This window comes from Salmo salar, chromosome ssa14 (genome assembly GCF_905237065.1).
Source record: "Salmo salar chromosome ssa14, Ssal_v3.1, whole genome shotgun sequence".
NCBI classification, from domain to species: Eukaryota; Metazoa; Chordata; class Actinopteri; order Salmoniformes; family Salmonidae; genus Salmo; species Salmo salar.
The window spans coordinates 34795409-34803815 of NC_059455.1; positions in this window are offsets into that span (position 1 = coordinate 34795409).

The window sequence follows — 8407 nt, forward strand, 5'->3', positions numbered from 1 at the left end:
TGACACCAAAACAATGGCACATGCACAAACATGCCAGATGCACACAGCTGTTTTGTGCATATAGTAAGTGTGCATTTGGCAATTTTTTTGTGCAAGTGGGTGTGTGTGTTTGTGTGTGTGAGCGAGCTACATATGTGTGTACGTATGTGCCTATGTGCGTGTGTGTTGGCACAGCAGTGTGTAGTCTCTAACTGCCTCGGCCTTGCCAGGTTTCCTCACACACAGGCCTCATTAATCCCTTCTCTCTCTTTCAACACAATTAAACTTCTCTGCCTTCCTCTGTGTCTGTCACATCAACCAAGAGGAAGAGGGGGGGAGAGACCAGCTGTCCCCACTTCGGACCCTAATCCCCTCAGCAGTGTGTGTGTGTGTGAGAAAGGTCAAAGGGGGGGCTGATGGCTCAGACTGGTCACTGGTCATTGAGGGTTAAAAGGATTGCCAAGGTGTAAGCATCAATTAATTAACATTTAGGAGTGTGGGCACATACAGTAAGGTACTGAATATTATGTGGGTGTGCAGTCTTTGTGGATCTGTTTAGCTGGTGCTCCTTCATCTTACCACTTACAAAAGGGAAAATGTACACTACCGTTCAAAAGTTTGGGCTCACTTAGAAATGACCTTGTTTTTGAAAGAAAAGCACATTTTTTGTTCATTAAAATAACAGCAAATTGATAAGAAATACAGTGTTGACATTGTTAATGTTGTAAATTACTATTGTAGCTGGAAACGGCTGATTTTTAATGGAATATCTACATAGGCGCAGAGGCCCATTATCAGCAACCATCACTCCTGTGTTCCAATGGCACGTTGTGTTAGCTAATCCAAGTTTATCATTTTAAAAGGCTAACTGATCATTAGAAAACCCTTTTGCAATTATGTTAGCACATCTGAAAACTGTTGTTCTGATTAAAGAAGCAATACAACTGGCCTTCTTTAGAATATGTGAGTATCTGGAGCATCAGCATTTGTGGGTTCGATTACAAGCTCAAAATGGCTAGAAACAAATAACTTTCTTCTGAAACTCGTCAGTCTATTCTTGTTCTGAGAATTGAAGGCTATTCCATGCAAGAAATTGTCAAGAAACTGAAGATCTCGTACAACGCTGTGTACTACTCCCTTCACAGAACAGCGCAAACTGGATCTAACCAGAATAGAAAGAGGAGTGGGAGGCCCCAGTGCGCAACTGAGTAAGAGGACAAGTACATTAGAGTGTCTAGTTTGAGAAACAGATTCCTCACAAGTCCTCAACTGGCAGCTTCATTAAATAGTACCCGCAAAACACCTGTCTCACTTCAACAGTGAAGAGGTGACTCCGGGATGCTGGCCTTCTAGGCAGAGTTGCAAAGAAAAAGCTGTATCTCAGACTGGCCATTAAAAAGAAAAGATTAAGATGGGCAAAAGAATACAGACACTGGACAGAGGAACTCTGCCAGAAGGCCAGCATCCAGGAGTCACCTCTTCACTGTTGACATTGAGACTGATGTTTTGAGACTGGTGTTTTGCCACCAACTGATTAAATGCATCGCTGTTGATCGCTGTTGATCTTCTGAAATGTCCACTTTCAGACAAACTCGTCAGTTTATGTTCATTAATAAACTTTTGTTTTCTTCTTCAGTTGCAAGCTACTGTAGGTTGAAAATTATTTTGCATTTGGAAGCATGTTTAGTGTCTTGAAATTTGTTGAATGGATTTTTGCAATTAATGTTTTGACAAATAGCTAGTTGAAGAATCAATCAAAAGTCATAGAGGGAAAAACAGTGGCTTGTCATGATGGAGGAATGGCACTCTGGATAGAGGCGTTTGGCCAACTGCTGTTAGTTAAGGGTTTGTAAGTAAGCATTTCACGGTAAAGTCTACACTTGTTGTATTTGGCGCATGTGACAAATACATTTTGATTTGATTAGAGCCGACAAAATGTTAAACCTGAAGTGAGTGGTCAAAATAACATAAAGGAGAATGTTGGCTTTATGCCAACTCGGCCATTATTAAGGCGACCCCGGAGCAATTTGGGTTATGTGCCTTCCTTAAGGTCACATTGACAGACTAACCTTGTCAGCTTCGTGAGTTGAAATAGAACCTTCCAGTCACCAGCCTTACACTCTAACCGCTAGACTACCTGCCGCCCATATAATCACCGCAATAAATACACTGAAGTTTATACCCTACCCTATGTGACAATGTATGCACACATGATCTTCGTTTTGGATAAAAGCGTCTGCTAAATGGCAGATATTATTATTATTTAGAGAATATAGGCAGAGAATATGCTGCTGATGATGATGATATGCATTAAGATGATTTAAACTGTTATAAAGCAATAGGCCCTCCTGTTAAAAGAGTTGAAATCATTTCCCAGGTCTGGGATGTCATACTGTCAGTTAAACTAGCCTCTCGAGACAGACGCTACTGACTGGAGTACACCTACGAGGGTTTTGATGGTTAAAATGATTGCCAAGGTGTACGCATTAATGAATTAACATTTAAGAGTGTGAGCGCACACACAGATGAACCTTTGACATGTTTTATACTTAAGTCATTTAGCAGACGCTCTTATCCAGACTGACTTACAGTAAGTTCATTCACCCTAAGACTCCTAGGTGAGACGTCCACAGATCACAGTCGTAGTAAGGTACTGAATTTTCTGTGGGTGTGCTGTCTGTCTGTGTGGATTTAGCTAGTGCTCATTCATCTTACCACTTACAAAAAGGCATGGCTTTGCTGATAACAACTTTATTGAAGGAAAATGTACTTGCTACGACTGTGATATGTGGTTGTCTCACCCAGCTATCTTAAGATGAATGCACTAATTGTAAGTCACTCTGGATAAGAGCGTCTGCTAAATGACTAAAATGTAACATGTAAAACATGTAAAGCATCAGTGTATGTGCAACTGATCTCCACATGAATGACACGTATACTAAGTAGAAAGGTTTAGTATGGCTGTACAGCAGGTGGCAGTGTCCACTTTTAGATGTTGATCCAGACACCATACACCATACGTAAGGAGGAGTGGTGGACAAAACAGCCCATAGAAAAACCCTAAAGTATGGCTGTCAAGGCATTATTGGAATGTGTCACTTGACTTGGAGGTTTCAGGCGATGCAACATCCACTATGTAAAAAAATTAAGTAGTGTTAAACAAAACCTTCAGGTTAGAATTTTTTTTGTAATATTTTATAACATATTATTGGTTAAAACCACAATATGGCAGTGTTTAGCCAGGCCTTCAACATGAAAGAACCTGTTGGATTGACCAAGTGAACTAAGTGACCCATTTGGGCTGAGGTAAGAATAACCCCTCGTTCATTATCCAATATCAACGGCCCCTTGTGCATACCTGCCTGATGATAACTGTCATTCAACTGGGAGCAACAATCATCTATCACAGGACATTTGAGCATGTCTCCAGACTACTAAATGTTTCAGAAAGAATGTGAAAGACATAAAACATTTTTATTTTTGTCCCCAATGATGAAATCAACCATTTGTTACTCACATGTGATACCAAAGACACCACTTCCCTGATTTTGGAGTCATGGGTAATTGCATATGTGTCTGAAAGTGGAAGTGTCTGCAAAAGTGGGAGGTTCAACAGAAGTGGGTCTATGGAACGCAAATCAGCTAGTTGGGAAGATTTGTTGCCACTCAAGACCGTTTTGCTTGGCTGATTGGGATACACGACGAGTTGATTGTTGACTACTCTAGCATTTTAGCTGAGCCTAACCCTAACCATTTCCTTAACCTTAACCTCAATCTCCTAACCTGTAATGTTAATTCTCCTAAGCTGATACGCATTTTAGCTAAACCCTAACCTTTTTGCTAACCTTGACCTCATTCTGTGTCAGTTTCCCTAGCTAATTCCCTACTTTTCACACGGACACAGTAATAAACAGCTCTAATATAACCAATAATGGAGTGCTGATCTTACACCCAACCCTGTTGAGCCACCCACAGATCTTACACCCAACCCTGTTGAGCCACCCACAGATCTTACACCCAACCCTGTTGAGCCACCCACTGATCTTACACCCAACCCTGTTGAGCCACCCACAGATCTTACACCCAACCCTGTTGAGCCACCCACTGATCTTACACCCAAAAGGGTTATTGAGCCACCCACTGATCTTACACCCAACCCTGTTGAGCCACCCACTGATCTTACACCCAACCCTGTTGAGCCACCCACAGATCTTACACCCAACCCTGTTGAGCCACCCACTGATCTTACACCCAACCCTGTTGAGCCACCCACTGATCTTACACCCAACCCTGTTGAGCCACCCACTGATCTTACACCCAACCCTGTTGAGCCACTCACTGATCTTACACCCAACCCTGTTGAGCCACCCACTGATCTTACACCCAACCCTGTTGAGCCACCCACTGATCTTACACCCATCACTGTTGATCTTTTGAAACACCCACTCTCAGACACACTCCAAGTATGCAGTTACCCACCCATACTGCGATTTTGAGGGAAATTGGATGAATCATGCTCCTTCCTATAGAGATTAGGTATATACACAATTACACTGAAAACTTCGAACAAGCATATCTCCTGGACCGTTTGAGCTACAGTCATGACATTTTGTACATAGGCCTATATGCAGCCTCACATGAGCAACACATTTCCCATTAGGGCCTATAAGCTGCACCCATTCTGTTTTTATTTTTTATTTCCAGCAGGGGAAAAAGACTAGAGTTTTTACTCACCCTCATTAATCCGCGCAACATAAATTTGAATAATTGTCACTAATTGGCCTGGAGGGGACGACGACAGTGACGACGACAATGACGACGACATGTTTACTGCTGCCTTACACAACATATCTCATGTATTGATACTTTTATGGAATGACGTCATGTGTGACTGTAGACAGTGTTGGTGATATATGCTTACTAACTAGTAATAACTAGTAACCCCTTATAAAGGCCTACAGCAGTGGAGGCTCCTCAGAGGAGGAAGGGGAGGACCATACTCCTTAGAGAATTTCACAAAAATGTAAATAGTGAAACATAAAAAAAGTTATCCTTTTGATAAAACTATAATAAGTCACCAAATAATTGATTAAAACACACTGTTTTGCAATGAAGGTCTACAGTAGCCTCAACAGCACTGCAGGGTAGCACCATGGTGTAGCCGGAGGACAGCTAGTTTCCGTCCTCCTCTGGGTACATTGACTTCAATACAAAAACTAGGAGGCTCATGGTTCTCACCCCCTTCCATAGACTTACACAGGAATTATGACCATTTCTGGAGGACGTCCTCCAACCTATCAGAGTTCTTGCAGCATGAACTAACATGTTGTCCACCCAATCAAATAATCAGATAATTAATCTAGTACTGAAAGCATAAGTTACAGCTAGCTAGCACTGCAGTGCTTAAAATGTGGTGAGTAATTGACTCAAAGAGAGAGAAAGACAATAGTTGAACAGTTTTGAACAAATTCATGTAATTAAAAATGAAGGAAAAGCAAGAGATAGACAGAGAGCTAGCTATATTTCATAGTATTTTCTTCACTTTCCCTTAGCTAGCGAATGCAGATAACTAGTTTAGCCTACTCAAACACCCAGCCCAAACAGAGAGGGGTGCTATGTTAGCTAGCTGGTTATGACTATCCAACACAGGAACTCTTCCAAGTCAAGGTAAGCTTTTGGTTGTATTAATTTATTGCCACCAGTGGCCCGCTGGTGTAACTGCTAAACTGCTTACTGGCTGTACACTGTACTGCATGATTGTATCGGGTTAACTAACGCGTTAGTTCTAATAGCTATGTTGATTATGACGCTAGATAATATGGTGACAACGATGCTGGTTGTGTGTAGCAGTTAGCGGTTATGATATAAAGCTTTTTGTGCCGGGTCACAGGCAGCTGTTGTGTTGTGCACTGAAGTCCACAAGCGAAGGGAAAATGTGAGAGGAGGAGAGCGTGTAGATACGAGAAGGAATTTATACCAGGGGCGCAACTTTCACTGGGGATGGTGGGCTAGTTTTATCATTGCAATGTAACACAAAAAGTGGCAACAGTGTACTTGCGGTCACCTCTGAGTGGTCGGGAAACACTGTTTGCAGTGTTCAGATGGCTGGATTTAAGAGCATGCAGAGTGGGCTGACAGCCGGTGTAAAGTCAAAGCTTCTCGAAGGCTGACTGGACCAGCACTGGAGAGTTGAGCATAGTTCAGTGTGTATGTGTTGCCTAATCATAGGCCTATTTAGGAAATACATTTCCTTGGAAAGATAACTGCCTCGTGCTTCTCCGCCCATGCATAGGATATAGCCTACTCTATTTAACTGAGACCACACGCGCACCTGATCTCACAGGTATAGCTACTGAACTGGAAGCAGCAAGAATTATGACAGCGACACTTGGTAAGTTTTGCATAGTCCTATAGGATATAGCTTACCTTTTAGGAGGACGATTTGCAGGCAGAGACAAATAAATGGGTAATCGATACTTACTGAAAATGAAAAGGTTCAACGCTTGCTCACCATAGTAGCCTAACCTATATGCGCATTGTGCCTTCAATGATGATACAAATTTTTGATTGCACTTTGATTCATGTTGGTTGAGCGCCCTCCACTTCTTTCCATGATCAATATTTATTTACAGACACTGTAATAAACTACAGTCTAATCATATCTAAGTTAATTTCATAATCAATTTAACTGCCACTTGATTCTCTGCCATGTAAGTAGCCTAATCTATTTCAATGAGACCACACATACTAGGTGCACTTGAACTCTCATGCCCAACTAGGAGAGGTAGGCTACTAAAGTTCAAGCAGTGAATTCTGAGTGTGTGAATAATGTTAAAAATATGTGATTTTAATACAATAGCTAGGCTAACACATACAAAGCAGAAAGAGGACTGTTTCCAAATAGTCTGTGGGACAACTGCCCACTCCAGCCCACAGCATGAAAAATGCAGACCGCGCTGCAATGATCTCTGTCGGACCCGCCGGTCCTGCAGGCATCCTACGGAATGCAGCCCTCTAGTGCAGTCAGTACACATGTCACGTCCTGACCATAGAGAGCTCTTTTTTTCTATGGTAGAGTAGGTCAGGGCGTGACTGGGGGGGTTTATTCTAGTTTTATTTTTCTATGTTGTTTGGTTCTAGTTTCTATTTTTCTATGTTGGGGTTTTTGGATGATCCCCAATTAGAGGCAGCTGGTCATCATTGTCTCTAATTGGGGGTCATATTTAAGAAGTTGTTTTTCCAACCTTTGTTTGTGGGAGATTATTTTGAGTTAGTGCATGTTGCACCTCTGTCGTCACGGTTTGTTGTTTTTGTTTATTGTATGTCTTGCATAGTTTCACATTATAATAAAATATGTGGAACGATATTCACGCTGCGCCTTGGTCCGTTCCTACACACAATCGTGACAACACAACACTATGCTCATCATGTCTTAGCAGGATCAGATGGTGACAGGGGTCCCAGCAGGGTCAGACAGCCAGCGAGCTCAAGTGAATTTAGCAGTATATTAATAATATCAGTGAATGATACAAAGATTCCATCTTGAATTGATGGGTAGACCTAAAGCAGCAACAGGACAGCAGCTTAAGTTTAAAGCTACAGTCTGGGATCTGGGAATAATGGTCATTTCAATTATTGAACCATTGATTATATTCTTGGATAATATAATGTATAAATGTACACCAAGGTAATGCTTTGTCATGCCTCATTTTAGGAGGATCAGATGGTGACAGGGGTCTCAGCAGAGTCAGGCAGCCAGGGAAGACCAGTCTTTGACAGAGGTGAGGTGATTTTTTTACAGATACAACACTTTATTCTCTCTGTGCAGCAAACACTGGACGAGCCAGATGCTATTTTAAGGCAGTCTGACATACCTCCAAAGTTAATTTCCAAACTGTATCAAGGGTTGATAGAGGCTTTTATCGATGACACAAAACATGTAAAACAAAATGTGAGGAAGACCTGGCAGAAGCTATAGATGATGATGAATGGATACAGATATGTTTGAATGCCCAGTCATGTTCATATCATCTCAGACATAAATTACTGCAGTTTAAGACCATCCATAGAAGGTACTATATGCCAGTGAAACTGAATTACATGCACTCAGAAATGTCATTCCTCTGCTGGACTAGTAAAACACAAAAGCAGACATATTTTCATATGTTAAGGTCTTGTGAAGGCTGGCTGAATTCTGGCAAAGAGTATGTTGTTTTATTTCAGCATGTCTACAGATTGTCCCTTCTCCCTGTTTTTGTTTGCTTGGAAATGTTGATACTGGAGACTGTTATCGGAAGAAACTGTGTAACCAAGCATTTATAGCAGCTAAGAAATGCATTGCCATTAATTGGAAGGTTGGTTATCCTCCCACAATGTCATGTTATGTATCACTATATTTGATTTATTACAAGATTAAGGGTATACTGGG